This window comes from Macaca nemestrina, chromosome 17 (genome assembly GCF_043159975.1).
Source record: "Macaca nemestrina isolate mMacNem1 chromosome 17, mMacNem.hap1, whole genome shotgun sequence".
In the NCBI taxonomy this organism is placed as follows: domain Eukaryota; kingdom Metazoa; phylum Chordata; class Mammalia; order Primates; family Cercopithecidae; genus Macaca; species Macaca nemestrina.
In genome coordinates, this window is record NC_092141.1 from 10,954,192 (window position 1) to 10,972,762 (window position 18,571).

An 18,571-nucleotide genomic window follows, 5' to 3' on the forward strand; every position below is an offset into this window, starting at 1 on the left:
GGAGCATTTCCCCAGCTCATTCCTCTGCCTTCAAGTGGAGAGCTGGTTACTGGAAACACAAAGCCCTTTCCTTTCAGGGCTCCAGAAGCTGAACATTAAGAAACCATTGCAAATACAGTAATTGCTCACAATGAGCATTAATGTCCTATTAAAAAGAGGCAGCTGCTGTGGCTGGAATGTCTAATTCAGCAGCCATTTCCTGAGAACCACGTTAATGTGATTTGAGCTAATTACCTCCTCCCCTCCGCCGAGGCTCAGTCCAGAAATTTCTGAGGCCTCTGCCCTTCAGTCTTTGGAGAAGCACAAGAATCCCTCACTCCCTTTCCTGATGGGGGTGTTCCGGAGGTTCAGGCAGCAATCAATCAATTAATCAGCGATTGGCCATTCTGTGCTTGACATTGGACTAGGTGCTCAGGAGGTGGGGACACTCACGAAATCTCATTCTGTGCCTTTGAGGCATTTGACATTTGTCTAAGAAGTCAGGACAACTGTGGCTAAGAATTGGAGAACATATAAGACAGCATGGACTCTTCATTAGTTCAGTCATTCTTGGTGGTAGAGGGCACACTGGTGGATAACACAGCTCTGGTCTCACAGTCATGGGAGCTTCTATTCTAATGAGACAGACGTTGACTAAGCAATTGCACAGTGGTTGATTAACCACGAACATATTAACCAATTGCACAGTGGTTGATTAACCACATAACAGTAATATGCATGATGGATCATTACAGGATGTCATGGGAAAATAAAGCGAGGAGTGGGGTGGAAGCTGACCTAGCCTGGGTGGTGGTGATGGTGGTGGGGGTGGGAAGGGGGCGGTCTGAAAAAGCCTGGTAGGGAACAGGAGACCTGAGAATGAGCAGGAATGAGCAGAGCACAGGGGCGAAGAGGAGCTCTTCACCTCCGCACTGTTTGAGGAGTACGGGAGGCTGGGCACAGAGAGGAAAGGGCAGGGTGGTGCCTGGTAAAGCAGCACTGTCTGTCTGTCTTGCTGCCTGCAGCAGCATGTTGTGGTTCCAGGACCTTGGAGTTGGGAGACCTGGGTTCCAGTGGCACCTCTAGCTTTGTGTCCCCAGAGGAGTTACTCCCGTGTTGTTGGGAACGCACGGTGCATACCTGGGTTTCAACTCCTCAGGGGAAAACACTGGAGATTACTAACTTCCAGTGCGAAAATCCATGATGATGTACATTCTAGGTTCTGAGTCCTGCAGCAATGAGATGGAACCATCCTGTAAGGGTCTGTAGGGGTTGGAAGGGGAGAGAGTGCAGGGGGCCAAGTCAGACTATGGGGTCTGAGGGTGTAAAAGGTGGTTCATCCTGTGACCAGGAGCAAGTTCTCTTCCTTTCTGGGCCTTGCAGCTGCACTGTCCCAAGCCCTACAATTGGGCTTCTCTTGTCCAGTCCTCACTCCTGCAGCTGAGTTCTAGTCCAGCTAGAAACTCCAGTCATGGAGGTTACTTGAGTTCTTTTCCTGGGGCCTCTTGGTCCCCCTGTCCTCAGAGGCTGAGGACAGAGACTTGATGGCAAAGGGAAGGGAGTGAGCAGAGGATCTGGACACAATTCCACCTCTGGCCTTATTAGTGAAGTGACTGGTAGATGCTGTGAAATGCACCCAGACTCCTCTTCAGGAATGAAGGACTTACTTGCCCAGGTCCTGGGAGTTCCGCCAGAGGTGGCTTTCAGCTGTCAGCCTTGGATTGCCTCACCTGAAAAAAAAAATGGCCTGTCCCAAAGTCATGCCTCTTTCCGGGGGCAGCCTGTGATCGGGGACTGATCCAAGCCAGGGTATAAAGGCCTGGTTCCCTCTACCCAACCTGAGACAACTCCAAAGGGTCAGCTCAGCTCCAAAACTCCTCAGGGTTGACTGAGACCTTCTTTAAGACGGCGTCGCAGCTCAATGTTTCCCGTCTTTTCCTGGCAGTCCTGCACACGGAGCTTTGTCTCAGGGTCTGCTTCTCCGGGAACCTCACCTGCAACCGTGCTCTTCAACAAGCCCTTTTGTGCCTCAGTTTCCTCATTTGTAACGGGGATAATAATGACCACACTTTAGGCTGTTGTAAGGATTTAGAAAACAAATTCCTGGTGATGGGATCATTTATAAGGACATCTGTGTTTCGTCATGACTTGGAGAATCTTACCAGCATTGAGTGACAATCAAAAATGTTTCCAGATGTGGCCACATGACCCTGGGAAGGACGGTGAGTCAGAATCACCCCTGGTGGAGAATTCGTGGTTTTAAAAAGGGAGAGGGGGTAGGCATAGTGGCTTACTTCTATAGTCCTAATGTTTTGTGAGGCAGAGGCAGGAGGATCACTTGAGGCCAGGAGTTCAAGACCACCAGCCTGGGCAACACAGTGAGACCCCATCTCTACAAAAAATTAAAAAATTAGCTGGATGTGGTGGCTCGTGCCTATAGTCCCAGCTACTAGGGAAGCTGAGGTGGGAGGACTGCTTGAACCCAGGAGGTTAAGGCTGCAGTGAATCATGATCATCACGCCACTGCACTCCAGCCTGGGCGACAGAGCAAGACTCTGTCTCTTAAAAAAATATTTAAAGAAGAAAAGGGAGTGGGAAAACTCATTTATCCATTTCCCTTGGGGATTACACATCAGGGCAAAAACACCACTGCATACTTCCCAGCCTCCCTGAGGCTGCGGCCTGGCCATCACTTCCTTCATTAGACAGGACTGAGCAGTCACTGCTGTCTCTCCCTGGAGAGGAGGGACTGGAAGCCATTGTTCCTTTCCAGGAGAACCTGGGCTTGTAATTTCATCCCGTGGGTAAACTGTATTGGGCACAGGACAAAGCTCTCAGTTAGTACAAGCGATGGTCCAGGTGAGGGCTCATTTGGTCTCATCACAAATCGCCGCAGGGTCCTCTCAGCAGCAGGGAGCAGAACTGGGCCTCTGACCCCTGGTGGCTGTAGGTCCTCCTTTCCTGAATGATCAGTGAGGTGGTTCCCTAGCAACGGCACAGGCTCCTAGCAGCCCCAGGGCACATGAACCGCGGACAAAGGGCAGATGAGACAAAAGAGTCTCCCAGTACTGTTGTGGGCATTGTGTCAGTGTTTACCCTGGGGAGCTTCTGGACGTGCTGTTGCCCCTTCTCTCTGGAGGACAGCAGCCTGGCGGCCCACCCCACTGGAGCCATTACTCAGAGCTCTGGGCTACAAAGGCCCAGAGAAAGGATCCTGGGGAGGAGGCTACACGGAGGCTACATTCATTCATTCATTCACTCACTGATTCATTCAATAGGTATACTTTGGTATCTCCACTGTATCTATCTATTGAGCCACTTATATGTGTATATCTCTGGGAATATTAAGTTGGTTGAGATATGGGTTGAATACGCTGTGCAACAGTGGGGAATTTAAAACAGTCCTTGACCTCCAGTAGTTTTTTTGTTTTGTTTTGTTTTGAGACAGAGTCTCGCTCTGTTGCCCAGGCTGGAGTGCAGTGGCACAATCTCGGCTCATTGCAACCTCCGCCTCTGGGTTCAAGCCGTTCTCCTGCCTCAGCCTCCAGAGTAGCTGGGATTACGGGTGTCTGCCAGCAAACCTGGCTAATTTTTATATTTTTATGAGACGGGGTTTCACCATGTTGGCTAGGCTGGTCTTGAACTCCTGACCTCAGGTGATCCGCCCACCTCGGCCTCCCAAAGTGCTGGGATTACAGGTGTGAGCCACCGCGCCCGGCCTTCAGTAGTTTTTTATTGGGTTGGGAGAGCCATCCACTCCCAGGAAAGCTAAGGACTAATAGGAATTTTCTGCAAAGCAGAGGCACGCGGGAGAAATTACCAGGCGCCTGTGATGGAGGAGGATGGAGCAAGGGAGGAGCAGCCTTTATTGTGTGCTCAGGTGTGGGAGCCCCTTAGCACCTGTACGGCTTGGGAGGAACTGTAAGTGACCGATTCCACAGATGAGGCATGTGGAGCTCTGAGAAGTGAAGAACATGCCCCAATACACTGCCTGTGCTGAAGACAAACGGGACTTGATGATGTGAGGATTTGCCCCCCCCTTTTCTGTTAGGACCCGCCTGGCTGCCTCCACTCTCTGACTTGCCTCCTAGTTGCTGGCCTCACGTTTCCTCCTCCTCCATTTTTCTAGAAAATATGGTCTTTTAAGAACCAAGTCTGAAGTGAAGGCCATACTTGAACTTGGGGCTGGCTGGACCACTCAGGCCGCTCGAGGTGCTCTATCTCCCTACCACCTGCGCTCTAAGAAAACACATAAAGGACCCGCTGGTTTGGGAGTCCTGGGTGGGGTTGGGTGAGGGTGTGTGAGTCAGCTTGGATAAAGAAAATCATCCAGGAAGGATGTGCTTTGGGACACGGACTGCTGACCTCTTTTCTGACCCTCTTTGTTCCAGGAGGCTGTGCAGATCCCACACTTCCGCTGTTTCCAGGAGTCTGTGCTTTTTTCCCCAAGGGGCTGGCCGGGAAGGGCTGCCTGGGAGACAGTGGCTGCTCACTCTTTCCATTTTTCTGTCCTGTGATCTCAAAGCCACTCATCAAGGGAACCATCCGCTCCTTGGGCAATTTCCTTCTGTGTAGAGAGTGAATGACATTTGTACTATTTGCTCATCTAATGCACCCGGGATGTCCTCCTTTCTGTTTAATTTGGGTCCCAACTAGGGAGTCCTGTACTGGCATCATTCAGGCAGTTGGGGGCCCTGGTTGCTGCATTTCTGGCAGCACAGGTCCCCCTCTACCTTGGATAACTGCCTGGCCCAGTTAGCCATCGAGGGGATGCTTCAAACCGCTGGGAAAATGCACAGAAAAAGGTGTGAGCGGTGGTGAAGCTTGTCTTTATTAACCAGCGAGCAAACACATTTTAATTAAATTGCAAAGATACACATCTTTGGTTCCCTTTTGAAATCTAGGAGAAAGTATGCCAGGGAAGAAAATTTACACAGGGAGAATATTCAAATCAGAAGTATTTTCCAGTTTAGAATATCAGCAGGGGTAGGCAGGGGCTGGGGAGAAGAACAGGAGTGGTTATCTTGGAGTCCTCTGTGAAGTCCCTCACGAAGAAAAGACTTATACAAGAATTCTCGGCCGGGTGCGGTGGCTCATGCCTGTAATCCCAGCACTTTGGGAGGCCAGGGCGGGCGGATCACCAGGTCAGGAGATCGAGACCATCCTGGCTAACACGGTGAAACCCTGTCTCTACTAAACAAAATATAAAAAAATTAGCCGGGCGTGGTGTCGGGCGCCTGTAGTCCCTGCTACTTGGGAGGCTGAGGCAGGAGAATGGTGTGAACCCGGGAGGCGGAGCTTGCAGTGAGCCTGAGATCGCACCACTGCACTCCAGCCTGGGCGACAGAGCGAGACTCTGTCTCAAAACAAACAAATAGCAACAAAAAAAGAATTCTCACCTCCCAGGGTTATGTCTATTTGAAACTTGGAATAATTGCCTCAGTTGGCTGATCTTCCCCTGAAGGAGAAATTATAAAAATTAAGATGGGGAGGGATGCTGGAAAAATTCTGGCTACTGCAGTAACTGGATGGCTATCTGCTTTTCTGCAGGCCCTTAATGTAAAAGCCGCGCTCCAAGTCCCCTCCTGACTTCTAGTCACTTCCATGCTGCCAGCAGAGGGCATGGGATTCTTCCTGGGGAGCCTGAGTCTCAGCTTTGCCAGCTCCTTGCTGTGTGACCTTGGGTAAGTTACATAACCTCTCTGAGCCTCAGTTTTCTCAGCTATAAAACAGAGACAATAGCTCTACCTTTCAGGATTGTGGTGAGAAGTAAATAAGACTATGCAGAAGGCCTTTCTTCCCCTTCCTCCTCTTCCACCTGGGGGCCCTGCTGTTCCTTTCTCGAGCTGTCCCTCCTCCCAGCAGCTTTCTGAGCCTGCGTGCACTCCTGGGGGCTCGTCCTCCTCATCTCCCTGTACCCTTTGGAACACCTGGGGCTACCCTTGGTCGCATTATTATCTCATTACATTCCCATCTCTTACACTGGAAAGCTGACCACCTGTATAATCCACATTTGAACACAGAGCCAGCACACGGGAGGCCTTCTAACGTTGAGTGAAATCGCTTTGCAAACCGCAAAGAGCTTCCAACAGCCCCTTAGCTGTCGTCGCCCAGGGAAGCATTTGTCATTGCAAAATGGAACCAACCTCACCAAAAAGTGAAGCGTGCCTGGGTCCAACCTGTAGAGAGAGGCTTAGGGGAAGGAGTGGATGCAGGGCCCATTTTGTGTCACTTGGGAGAGGAGTCGCGAAAGGCCACTGACTGGGGAGCCCAGGCCTCTGCAAGCCCAGGCTGTTCACTCCGTGGTTGGATATAAGTCAAGATCCTCTGAGCCTTCCTTCATCATCTTCCTCCACCCCCCCACAGAGGTGGACAAAGGAGCTCTGCTGGGCTCTTCCTGCCTGCCCCGGGATCTTTGTGTCCTGTGTCTCTGAGATCTCAGTCCCGTCACCATCTTGCTCTGTGACTTTGCAAAAGTCGTTTAGTTTCTCTGAGCCTTGATTTTCTTATTTTTAAAATGGAATGCCTCGAGAATCAAAGGAAATAGAGGGAATGTCTTCCCTCTTTCCTCAGCTACAGCTCAGGTGCTCTCCACCCTGGGAGCCCAGAAGGATTAATTACCTGGGAGTTTTAAGAACATTTTAATGTCGCCCTGCGGGTCTTCTAGTCGCTTTCTGACTCAGTGGATCTTGAATGAGACTGGGGCATTGGCTACTTTTTTTTAAGGCTCCCCAGGTGATTCGTGGGTTGAGTAGGGGCTGAGAACCACTGTGAGCTGCTTGGCCAACAACAGGGCCCCTCTGTCCTGGCTGTTGCCACTCTGTCTGGCTTCACTCCAACTCCCACCCCACAACCCTGCCTCTTAGAGGCTGCTAAACATGTTGCAGTTTCCCAGAGGGATCTCTCTCTCTCCCCCATTCTCCCTCCCTCCCTCTCTCCCTTTTTATCTCTCCCTCTGTAGGCCCTCTCCTCTCTCTCCCTCCCGCTCTGTCTCTTTCCCTTCCTTGCTCTCTCTTTCCCCCCTTCCTTTCCCTCTCTCTCTCCCTTTCTCTCTTCCTCTCTATCCTTCCCCTCTCCCTCTCTTTCTCCCTCCCTCTCTCTTTCTCCTCCTCTCCCTCTCTTTTTTCTTTCTCCCTCCGTCTCTCTTTCCCTTTCTCCCTCCCTGTCTCTTACCCTTCCTCCTCCTCTCTCTCTCCCTCTCCCCTTTCTCCCTCGCTCTCTCTCTCCCTTTCTCTCTTCCTCTCTACCCCTCTTCTCTCTCTCTCCCCCTTTCTCTGTCCCCCTCCCTGCTCTTTTTCCTTTCCTCCCCCTCTTTCCCTTTCTCTCTCTCTCTCTCTCTCTCTCTCTGGTTTCCCTGCCTTTCTATGTCACCCTGTTCTCCCCGCCCAGACTGCTGTCCTCACCCGCCTTGGTCTGGGATCTCCTCCATCTCCTCTAGACTTAGCTGAGCCCTCTCATCCTGGGAGCCTCGCCTGGACCCTGTGTCTGGGGTTGGCCCCCTCCCTGCTCCTCCATTCCACCTGCTGCCACCTTGAGGCTTCTCTCTGTGTCTCCTAATTGTCAATGTCTCACTGCCCTGGAGGCCCCTACCTGGCTCAGAGCCTGGCATATGGTGGGGGTTCTGAGTTTGCCCGTCCTGCCTTCCTTCCCTCCCTCTCCTTCAGCCCCCTTGGTCTCTTTCAGCAGCGTTCTCAAGTTTTAGCAAGCATCAGAGTCACCTGGAAGGCCTGTCAAAACACACATTGCTGGGCCCCACCCTCAGGGTTTCCTATTCAGTGCAGGGGACAGGTAGATGATTTGCCATTCTACCGATTTCCCAGATGATAATGACCCTACTCTGAGAGCCACTGCTTTAGAGCAGGGTGTTTTAACCTGGGCACTATGGACATGCTGGGCTGGGTAATTCCTCATTGTGTGCCCTGTGCACTGTAGGATGCTGGGCAGCATCCCTGGCCTGTACCCACCAGATGCCAGTAGTAACCCTCCTCCAGATGCGACAACCAGAAATGTCACCAAACCTGGCCAGATGTCCCCTACCGGGGGCTAAATCACTCCTACATTGAGAACTGCTGCTCTAGAACTCTTTGTCCCGGGAGTGGAGTGGACTCTGTGGGGACTTGGCAGGGCCAAGTTCTAAATTACTGTCCTCAAGCCCAATCAGGCCAGCCACCTGTTTTTATAAATAAGGGCTCACTGGAACGCACAGCCCCGCCCATTCATTGTCATCTTTCTACTGCTTTCTTGCTACAAGGGTGGAACTGAGTAGTTGCGATAGAGGCCATCTGGTCTGCAAAGTCTGAGATATTCATTCTCTGGCTCTTTTCAGAAAATGTCTGCCGACCCCTTTTCAGACCCTGAAGGGGTCTGGTAGAATGTGATGTGGTAGAAGGACCCGGGCAGGCACGCCCACCCACTGTCTTCCATCCAAAGGAAGGGTAGTCCTTCAGGCTGAAGCTAAATAAACGGGGGTCTTCTATACCCAGGAGTTTCCTATGTGTGTTGGGAAGGTGCTTGCGGGTGGCATTGGGCCCGGCAGCCTGGGGCCAGGCTGGGATTTCCCACCACTGCCCGGTTCACGGCCATGTGGTCACCTCCCTTTGACCAGACCTGGGCTCTGCTTATCTACAGGGTAAACAAGAGCTCTGCACACAGCCCCAAGGGGAAAGAACCAAGTGGGTAGATTCTGAGGCAGACTGGAAGTGTATATGGCATTTGGGTCTGATATGTCAAGGGGAAGACTGGGGAAGAGGGACATTGGGCCGGTCCGTTCATTCATTCGACATTTATGGAGCATCTGCTGAATCCAAGGCACCATGTAACAGGCACAGTGAACAAGATACTGTTCTTGTCCTCTTGGATTTTCAGAGTTTGGGGGAAACAAGCAAGGAAGGGATGATGACCCTTGGGGAAGCAGAGGGATGACACAGAGGAGGCTGTAACCAGTTCTGCTGGTGCAGTTGGAGAGGGCTATGAAGACAAGGCACTCAATACCTATTTTTGAGCCACGAGTCTACTCTGTTCCCCTCCCTTTAATGGGACAACTTTTAAGCCCCCCAGATTCCTTCCTAAGTGCTCCAGCTATATATCAGCTCAAGTCTGTGCCCTGATTTTCATACCTCCTTGAGCTAAGCCCTCTGCCCCCATCAAGAAGGCCTCAGCTGGCCCCTCCCCACCCCGTTTCTCTTGTCCAGAGCACGAGGAATGCATGGCAGGCTGTTTGCAGCCACTGAGTAGTCTAGCAGGGGGACCCCTTCTGGGGCATTGCTCATGCCCGTCCCCTCTGCCTGGTCATTGTCCTCCTCCTGTCTCCTGGCCCATCTCAATCCAAATCCCACCTTGGCTTTTTCACATCCACACAGATGCTCCCTCATCTGCAAAGGGGGATCATAGATTGCGGTTGACTGTGGATCACAGTTGTGCGTGTGTGTGGCTTCAGAACCATGCGGTATTCATCCCTGTACTCTTTATAGCCAAATTTAGCACCACGGTGCCTCGCTGGAAGTTCACTGACTGAGCGAATGAATAAATGGCATCCTAAGGACTTAAGGGAGATGGCAGTGTTGTCTGGTTCTAATTCCTTACATCTGTCCAGCACTAAATAGTTGCAGGGCACTTTGAAACTTGAGCTCATTAATCATCACCCAGAGGCACAAGGTCAACAGAGTGGGCATTGCTTATCAATTAGGGTTTTTCACTAGTCCGGGCAGTAAGCAAATGGCTTTCTGTCTTTTTTGTTTGTTTGTTTGGGTAGTATGAAAATGGCTTTGGCTAAATTAATCAAAAGGGACAGGTATGGGAAGGGCACAGAGAAGCTCACAGATTTGTGACCTTGACCACTGAAAGAAATTTATTTTACATTTTGCAACTGATTTTACAATACACTTATTTATATAACAGAGGTAAAATTTAGAAGAATCAATACTGACCTGAGGCCAAGTACGATGGCTCATGCCTGTAATCTAAGCACTTTGGGAGGCTGAGGCGCGAGGATTGCTTGAGCCTAGGAGTTCAAGACCAGCCTGGGCAATATGGTAAAACCCCATCTCTACAAAAAATACAAAAATTAGCTGGGTGTGATGGTGTGTACCTGTAATACCAGCTACTGGGGAGGCTGAGGAGGGAGGATCGCTTGGGCTTGGGAGGTTGAGGCTACAGTGAGCTGTGATGGTGACATCCCTCTGCCTGCGTGACGGAGTGAGACTGTCTCAAAACAAACAAATACACACAAAAATGACCTGAGTTTGAGTGTATATTCTGTATCACTTTTAAAAACTGATGGCCAAGGACCCAGTACACTGATTTCATGATCCACAGAGGGTCACAATCTCTGTGTAAAATATTGGTTTAAAGGATAAAGCCAAAGTAGTTTGGAATGATATCAAAGGTTCCTTGGTAACCCAGGCCCCTACCCGCCTCCCAGACTTTACCCATTCTTGCCATTTTAGTTTCTTGTAAGTTTCTGTTTCTTTGAATTCCTTTACGTACCCTATGCTGGATCTCATGCTGGTGCCTTTGCTCACCCCATTCCATCTGCCCAAGTTGCCATCTTCCTCTTCACCTCCCCTCCCCACTTTCTTCTTCAAGACTCGGCTTATCTCCTTGGAACAGGTCAGAACCTTCTCTGTACTCTCAGAGGACTCTGAGTCGGGAACCACCTGTCTCAAAGTCATTGATATTCCCAGACCCTGCCATAGGCCTGTTGAGGTGGGTGGTGAATCTGGACATCTACTGAACTAGCCCAGGCGATCTCTTTTTTTTTTTTTTTTTTTTGAGATGGAGTCTTGCTCTGTCACCCAGGCTGGAGTACAGTGGCGCAGTCTAGGCTCACTGCAGCCTCCGCCTCCCAGGCTCAGGCAATTCTCCTGCCTCAGCCTCCCGAGTTGCTGGGATTGTAGGTGCCTGCCACCACACCCGGCTAATTTTTGTATTTTTTGTAGAGACAGGGTTTCACCATGTTGGTCAAGCTGGTCTCAAACTCCTGATCTTATGATCTGCCTGCCTTGGCCTCCCAAAGTGCTGGGATTACAGGTGTGAGCCACCTCTCTCAGCAGCTCAGGTGATCTTATCCACATGCACATTAACATTGGAGACTTACCGGTCCAGAGTGTCCGTTCCTTCACGCCACTGGCTGTGCTATTTATCCACGTATATGCTCTTGTAATGGCTCTTCAGCACCTCACCCCTGTCCTATTTTAGAGGAATCCCCTGCCATATCATCTTTTTTTTTTTCACTTTTTAATTTTAAAATTATTACTTATTTGTGGTTTTTTGTTGTTGTTATTGTTTTTTTGTTTGTTTGTTTTTTGACGTAGTCTTGCTCTGTCACCCAGGCTGCAGTGCAGTGGCGAGATCTCAGCTCACTGCAACCTCTGCCTCCTGAGTTCAAGCAATTCTCCTGCCTCAGCCTCCTGAGTAGCTGGGATTACAGGTGCCCACCACCATGCCTGGCTAGTTTTTGGATTTTTAGTAGAGACGGGATTTCACCATGTTGGCTAGGCTGGTCTCAAACTCCTGACCTCAGGTGATCCACCTGCCTCGGCCTCCCAAAGTGCTGGGATTATAGGCATGAGCCACCACACCAGGCCTATTTATGTTTTTTTAGAGACAGAGTCTTGCTGTGCCACCCAGCCTGGAGTGCAGTGGCACGGTCATAGCTCACTGCAGCCTTGCACTCTTGAGCCCAAGTGATCCTCCTGCCTCAGCCTCCTGAGTAGCTGGGACCACATGTGTGTGCCACCATGTGCATCTAACCCTGCCATAGCATCTTGATGAGAGACAAAACCCATTTCTCCATAGAACCTGCAAAATTCTGCTTGCCCAGTTCCCTGGCACAGGGGACATGGGCATGTGGCCTTGTCTCAGTCAAGCAGTCTCACCAACCCGAGACTTTGAATCAGGAGCTGGTGACCCAAAGCAGTAGAGAGGGTGGAGAATGCTTTGGTGGTGGCATCTGCAAGGGTCCAGGTCCCAGAAGCAACTGTGGTGTGGTGAGCCGGGAAGCCCAACACTCACATGGTGGGGGAGGGTGGCTGGTTCTTTGGCATGAACTTGGCTTAGCCTCCCTATCAGCTTCCCATTCTCAGAATCTGGTTCTCTGGTATTTGTGCCCATTTGGGGACCCACTTGATATCCTTTCAATTTACTACCTTTCTCCTTAAATTTACCAGAGTGGACTTTCTTTGACACTTACAAGTATGAAAACCCCACAGACACACCAGCACCTACAAATGGTAAATATTTGCTGATACAGGAGCAAATCACCCCAAGGCTCAACGCTGCCATTCCAGCTTTCATCTCAGTCTCATTTAAGTCCACCCTTGGTCCCACCCCAAGCACCTGGCAACCCAACCCTTAACCTTGGCTGTTGGCTTTGTCATTCCAGCCAATGAGACCCAATGGCAGAGTCACAGCTTGTGTATCTTCTTTAAGGAGAGACCTAGTTAATCCTGTCTGTCCTCAGGATGGCTGTGAGTAAGGGTGTGACAGGTAGGCAGGTTTGTGGAGGGGGTAGGGACCTGCTCCCACTGGAGCAGAGAAAATGTATAAATGGATTTAAGCTTTCAGTATCCCCATGTGAAACTCAGAAATGCAGCAATTAGAACGTTCTGTGGCTTTGACTGGCTAACTAAGTGCATCCAACTGTCCTCTGGGGATAGGGATTCTTGTGGAGAAAACACATTTTCTTCTCACTAATGATCATCTCCCACGTCTAACGGTCCCCAGCCAACCAGCTGAGATCAGTGAATAAGATTTGGAGGTGCATCAAAAAGAGAAGCCAACCAGTGCTGGGCACGCCTCTAAGGCCCCTGCACACTCACTGGCTGCCTCGCTGTTTGAGGGGTGGTGAAATGATAACAGTGGCAGAACAATGACTCCATATCAGGTCCGGCAGAAGGTGAAAAAGCACCCTCAGGTGCAGCCATTGTGGAGAGTCCAGTCAAGGAACTCTTTACCAGGGTGTGGACAGAATGAAGAGAAGCCAATCAAGGGCTTTGAGGAAGCACCTCGGCTGACAGTAACCAGGAGCCAATCCCTACCACTTCCAGGCTCCAGGGGCGAGGAGCTGGAGCTGGAACTGGAATCTGGAAAGGATTGTTGGAGGAGAGGGCTGCCTGGCAGGGGCTGTGGCCTTGAGTGGAGAGGGACACCACTGGAACCAGGCAAGGAGAGAATGGGGAGTAAATACCCTGACCTCTTTCTCCTCCCTCCTGCCTTCAGTTTCCTGTCAGTGCTTCTTACTGGCTGGTTCCAGTCAGCTGCAAGTCCAAAGGAATGGGCACCATCGATGTGGTCCATAAAGGCTGACCGACTGGAGCACGGAGCAGAGAGGAGTGGAGAGTGGATCAGGAGGGGCAAATAGAGAAAATCCACACAACAGCATAGAGAAAGCTTCCTATGAGCTGTTACGAGCACAGTGTGTATGGAAATTCATGTGATTCTGGGAAGAAGCCTGGAGACTAGTATTATTCCCATTTTAAGGATTGGGAAAAGTGAGGCACAGAGAGGTTAAATAAGTTACCCAAAGTAAGTGTGAGCGTAGCTGCCATTCAGACCCAGGCAGTCTGGATCCAGACAGTGTTCTTAACCACGGTGTTCAGCTGCCCAAGAAGGTAGTCACGAGCTACATACAGGTGCTTCAATATATATCATTAACATGAAAAACAGCAACATATTCACCAAGTTCCATGAGCTATATTCAAGTACTGACTGGCTGCATGTGGTTAGTGGCTGCCCTGTGGGAGAGCACAGACATAGAACATGTCCACCCTCCCAGAAAGTTCTGTTGGACAGTTCTGCACCAGGCCTGGACACCTGACCTGGATCCTGTCAACCCTTGAATTCTCTGCAAAACGCACTCACCCACACTCCTATCCGTAGTTGTGGTGTTCTTAGAGTGGAAAGGACAGGGGTCAGTCTGATTTGAAGATTTTTAAGACATTTCATTGACCTCCTGATGGCTGCCAGATAATGTAGCCTCATATAAAACTGAGATCGTTTTCTGTTTTTGTTTTTGTTTGAGACGGAGTCTCCCTCATTCGTCCAGGCTGGAGTGCAGGGGTGTGATCTCTGCTCACTGCAACCTCCGCCTCCCAGGTTCAAGCGATTCTCCTGCCTCAGCCTCCTGAGTAGCTGGGATTACAGGCGCCTGCCACTACACCATCTATTTTTTTTGTGTGTGTGTGTGTGTGTGTGTGTGTGTGTGTGTATTTTTAGTAGAGATGGGGTTTTACCTTGTCAGCCAGGCTGATCTTGAACTACTGGCCTCAAGTGATCCGCCCACCTCGGCCTCCCAAAATGCTGAGATTACAGGCGTGAGCCACAGTGCCCAGGACTGAGATAGTTTTATATGGGCCATGACCTTTCTCACACTCTAAAATTCTTTTCCTATTCTGTCCTTTCCTATCACAATATCAAGGACATCCCATAATAAGCAAAAGCATTTCTATCGAAGGAGACAGAAAAAGTGACTGGCACATTTGGCCATCTCGTCCACACTCCATTTTGGAGATATTTGTCCTCAGGGCTTAGGGGATGCTGGCATCCTTCCGTCAGCTCCCATGAGAAATTTTCTGTTGGGTTTAAGCAATCCCAAATATATCATATTGACATGAATATATCATCTCCTCAATGTCCAACATTAGCGGACAAGATGAATGCTGAAGATGATATAAATCCTACCTCTTGTGTAGGCTACAGATAAAGTCTGCCTCTGTCCGACTGTGGGGACATAGCGAAAAGGAACGTGGGTTAATATCGGATGACCTTCCCTACAGATACAGAGATGCAGGGTCTGTCTTAGCAATCTATAAAATCACTTTATGGAAGTAAGTGCTAATTTTGTATTTTTAGTAGAGATGGGGTTTTTCCATGTTGGTCAGGCTGGTCTTGAACTCCCGACCTCAGGTGATCCGCCCGCCTCAGCCTCCCAAAGTGCTGGGATTACAGGTGTGAGCAACCGCGTCTGGCCAGGATTTACCTTTATGGATGTAGCATTATTAATGCCCCAGGTGGCCTCCTGCTGTGCTAAGCAGTCTTGATGATACATTTTGAACATGTTCATGATTTTTTCTGATAAATTTATAGAAGCGAAATGTTTTTGTTAAAATATATGCCCATTTTAACCCCAAACCCCAAGAGGAAGCAAAAAGTTATCTCTGAACCACCGACAAGTCAACCTCCCAGCAAAAATGAATGCTAGCTTTTATATATACATTCTCTCTCACGTGTGATCTGTGTGTACCTTTCCACACATATTATTGTGCTGTGTAGAATCCATGTTAAGTGTCTCTGTGAACATTTCTGCATCTCATTGTATTGCAAATAATCATCACAAATAACCTTCACTGTTGCTTTTTATACCAAAAACTCTGTGCACTTTGCATATTATCTCAATTCCCACGACAGTGACAGTAAGATAGGAACCGTTGCTATTCCTGTTTCACAGACGGACAGAGTATACTGCTTAGGGTCACACAGCCAATTTAGTGGCAGAAGTAGCATGATAGCTGGATCTGTTTGACTCCAAACTCATGCTCTTCCCGCAATTATACTATGCTATAACAGAGTTTTGCAAGCCCTTTTTGGCTCTGGAATGCGTCAAGGGAGCTTTTCCAGAAGCCTGATAGGTGAAATAGACAAAAATTGAGCTGGATTGGTTGAAATGCAAGTGCAAAGCTGCCAGTCTCAAGTGCTCTTGTGCCCTGGCACCCTCCCACCAGACACAACCACTGAAACACCTCAGGGAGCCACTTGGACTCCCAAAAGGCCAGTTTGCAAAACACTGTCTACACATCCCTTTAACAGACTGCATAGGATTTACCTATTTTTTGGAGATGGAGTTTCGCTCTTGTTGCCCAGGCTGGAGTACAATGGCGCGATCTCAGCTCACCACAACCTCCGCCTCCGGGGTTCACACGTTCCATGGAGTCCCAGACACGAGCAACTAATGCTGCTGCTGTCTGCTCAGTTCTGAGAAAGGGTTGAAGTGCAACCTGGATTCTTGTGGATCATTGCAATGGCAAAGCTTCTGGGAATCCAGGAACCAAGAGAGGAGTCCAGCAGCAAACACCTGGCCAGGGCTTTGTGTCAATTACTTTTTAAACGTTTACCACAAACCTATGAGATAAGTAATTTTATTATCGTCGTTTTACAGATGAGGGAGCTGAGGCACAGCAGTTACCACGTGCCCAGTGTCACTGAGCTAGTACGTGGCAGAGTTTGGATTCTAGAATCCGGCGCTTTACCACCTAGTCATGCTGCCTCCCCATGCTTCTTGCCCCTGCTCCCCAGCAGCTCAGCTGAAGGGGCCCCCCAAGGCCACTCCCACCTCCAAGTTTATTCCCATAGCCGCTGTCAGTGAGGACACCAAGTCCTGCACTTTGAGCTTGAGGCCTCTGCTATGGACAGCACTGGGTGGATGCTGGGGAGAAGGGGCTGAGGTTTCATCTGTGGTTTATGCTGAAAGCAGCTGCTGGGTGGGCCACCAGTATGCAAAAGTAGCTTTCTAATAGAGCACACTTTCAAAGGGTCTGATACTTCCCAGTATCTGGAAACTGTCCCCAAGGAGCTCAGACGGCAGCCTGGCTGGCTTCATGATCTTGGGAAATGTATTGAACCTCTCCATGCCTTAGCTGGCGTTGGGAGGAGATTCAATTACGTGGGAAGGAATGAACCTGCACCCTGCAGGGCCTGCCTCTTAATCAGCAGCTGGAAAAAGGAAGCACCTAAGAAACAGGAAGGCCACCCTGGCCGGGAGCTCATTAACCTAATCCTGTTAGTCTCCTCAGCTGCTGTGGGGCTACTGCAGAGGGGAAACTTCTGGAACAGAAAGCTCCTTGTCCAGGGACGCTGCATCTGGGTGAGCTGCTCCTTGGATATGGTACAAGTGTGGCCAGGGCGTGGTGGGAATGGAGCAGAAGTTTTCAGGACTGAATCTGGACGGACCAGTGTGACAGCTGTATACTCAGCTGGTACCAGTTTCCCTCTCTGCAGAAGTCCCCCCAACAGCACCTTTCTCAATACCATACCTGGCCTCATCAGGGCTCTGATGCAAGGCACTGTACATGCAGAATATATTGTTTCATCCTCACAGCAGTTCTGTATCTTCCACATTTTATAGGCTGATGAAATAGGCTCAGAGTGGTCAAGTAGCTTTCCCAAAGGCACACAGCAGCAGAACGGGATTGGAACCCAATTTGGGCTATCTCCAAGCCCCACACTTTTGGAATAACTGTGGAGGTATCAGGATGCTTCTGTTATATGTCAGGGAAACTAGAGGCTCAAAGCCCTCCCTTCCTGTCCATAGGAAAGGAGAGACCCCTTAGTACTGATTGCTTTGGTGGGACTCTGGCACCCCGCAGTGATAGCCTATAGGAAAAAATGGAGTATCCGAATGTTGGTCTCTCGGGAACCTGGATTTGTGGGGCGGTTTGAGGCAGTAGCTGCCCCTTCACGTGTGCACCCAGGCCCCTGCCAGACAGGTGATCACATCGCCCACTCCTTGTGGCAGATTATATTTTCCAGAAAGTACCTGCAACAATAGTTCCAGTCCCACATGTGCTTCTAGAGCCTAGTCACTCTCTCAGTTTAAAGGTGGAGTTTATTTCCCTTCCCCTTAAGACTTCCTCAATGGATAGACTATGGCAAGAAAGAGATCATGTGACTTCCAAGACCCATCCTAAAAGGCAACACAGTTTCCACGTGGCTCTTTCTATTTTGAGCCACTTACCTTTGGAACACCAGCCGCCATGTTGTAAGGAAGCCCAGGTGACATGGAGAAGCATCTGTGAGTGCTCTGACAGGCACGGCAGCTTGAATCTCAGCCCTCAGCCAGTATCAACCACCAGATGGGTGAGAGAGAGAGAGCCTTCAGATGACTTCAGGCCTCAGCCTGCAAGCTGTCCCAGCTGATGCTGAGTGAGCACAGACAACCTATCCCTGCTGAGCCCTGTCCAATCTGCAGATTTCTGAGCAAAATAAATGATGTTATTGTTTAAAGCCACTGAGTTTTGGCATAGTTTGTTATGCAGCCATAGTAACTGGAGCATGCTGAACTCACTGCTTCCAAGACAGCCCATTATGCTCTCACACAGGGCTGCCTACCCAGGTTGTGGCTCAGCACAGGCTCTGGGCTTACCTGGTCCAGAGCTAAGGGCTGTGTTAGCCTGAAGGGGTGCCTTTTTGTAAGTGGTCTTGCCTGGAGAGCACCATTTCCTTTTTCCTACAGGGGTACTGCATGGGCTAGCTGCCTTCCTGCCTCCCTACTCACAGATATTAAGTTTCTAGAACATGGTTGTTGTTGTTGTTGTTGTTTTGTTTCTGTTTTTGTTTTTAGAGCCAAGATCTTGCTTTGTTGCGCAGGCTGGAGTGTGGTGGTGCCATCGTAGTCCACTGTAACCTCACACTCCTGGTCTCAAGTGATCCTCCTGCCCCAGTCTCTCGAGTAGCTAGGACTACAGGGATGTGCCTCCACACCTGGCTAATTTATTTTTTGTTTTTTGTAGATATGGGGTCTTGCTGTGTTGCCCAGGCTGGTTTTGAACTCCTGGCCTCAAGTGATCCTCCCACCTTGGCCTCCCAAAGTGTTGGGATT

General features: G+C 49.9%; 2 long non-coding RNA genes across 9 annotated transcripts in view; one reads left to right on the forward strand and one right to left on the reverse strand.

Moving 5' to 3' along the window:
* Positions 1–18,571, forward strand: part of LOC105473565 (uncharacterized) — a 316,160-nt gene that overhangs the window by 17,160 nt on the left and 280,429 nt on the right. For all 5 annotated transcript variants that reach the window (XR_011615375.1, XR_011615374.1, XR_011615372.1 and 2 more), the window contains exon 3: positions 5,530–5,663. This is a non-coding gene — a long non-coding RNA (uncharacterized lncRNA). The remainder of the gene's footprint in view (positions 1–5,529; positions 5,664–18,571) is intronic.
* LOC139359440 (uncharacterized) lies at positions 1,638–17,875 on the reverse strand. Of its 4 annotated transcripts, none has more exons than XR_011615378.1 (6): positions 17,708–17,875; positions 17,007–17,209; positions 15,800–16,095; positions 5,379–5,437; positions 4,345–4,546; positions 1,638–1,709 (listed from the first exon to the last, which is right to left on the reverse strand). It is a non-coding gene; the product is annotated as an uncharacterized lncRNA (long non-coding RNA). The 4 variants fall into 4 exon arrangements; XR_011615379.1 differs by lacking the exon at positions 1,638–1,709 and adding an exon at positions 3,791–3,975 and having other exon boundaries at positions 15,800–16,048; XR_011615380.1 differs by lacking the exon at positions 1,638–1,709 and adding an exon at positions 3,791–3,970.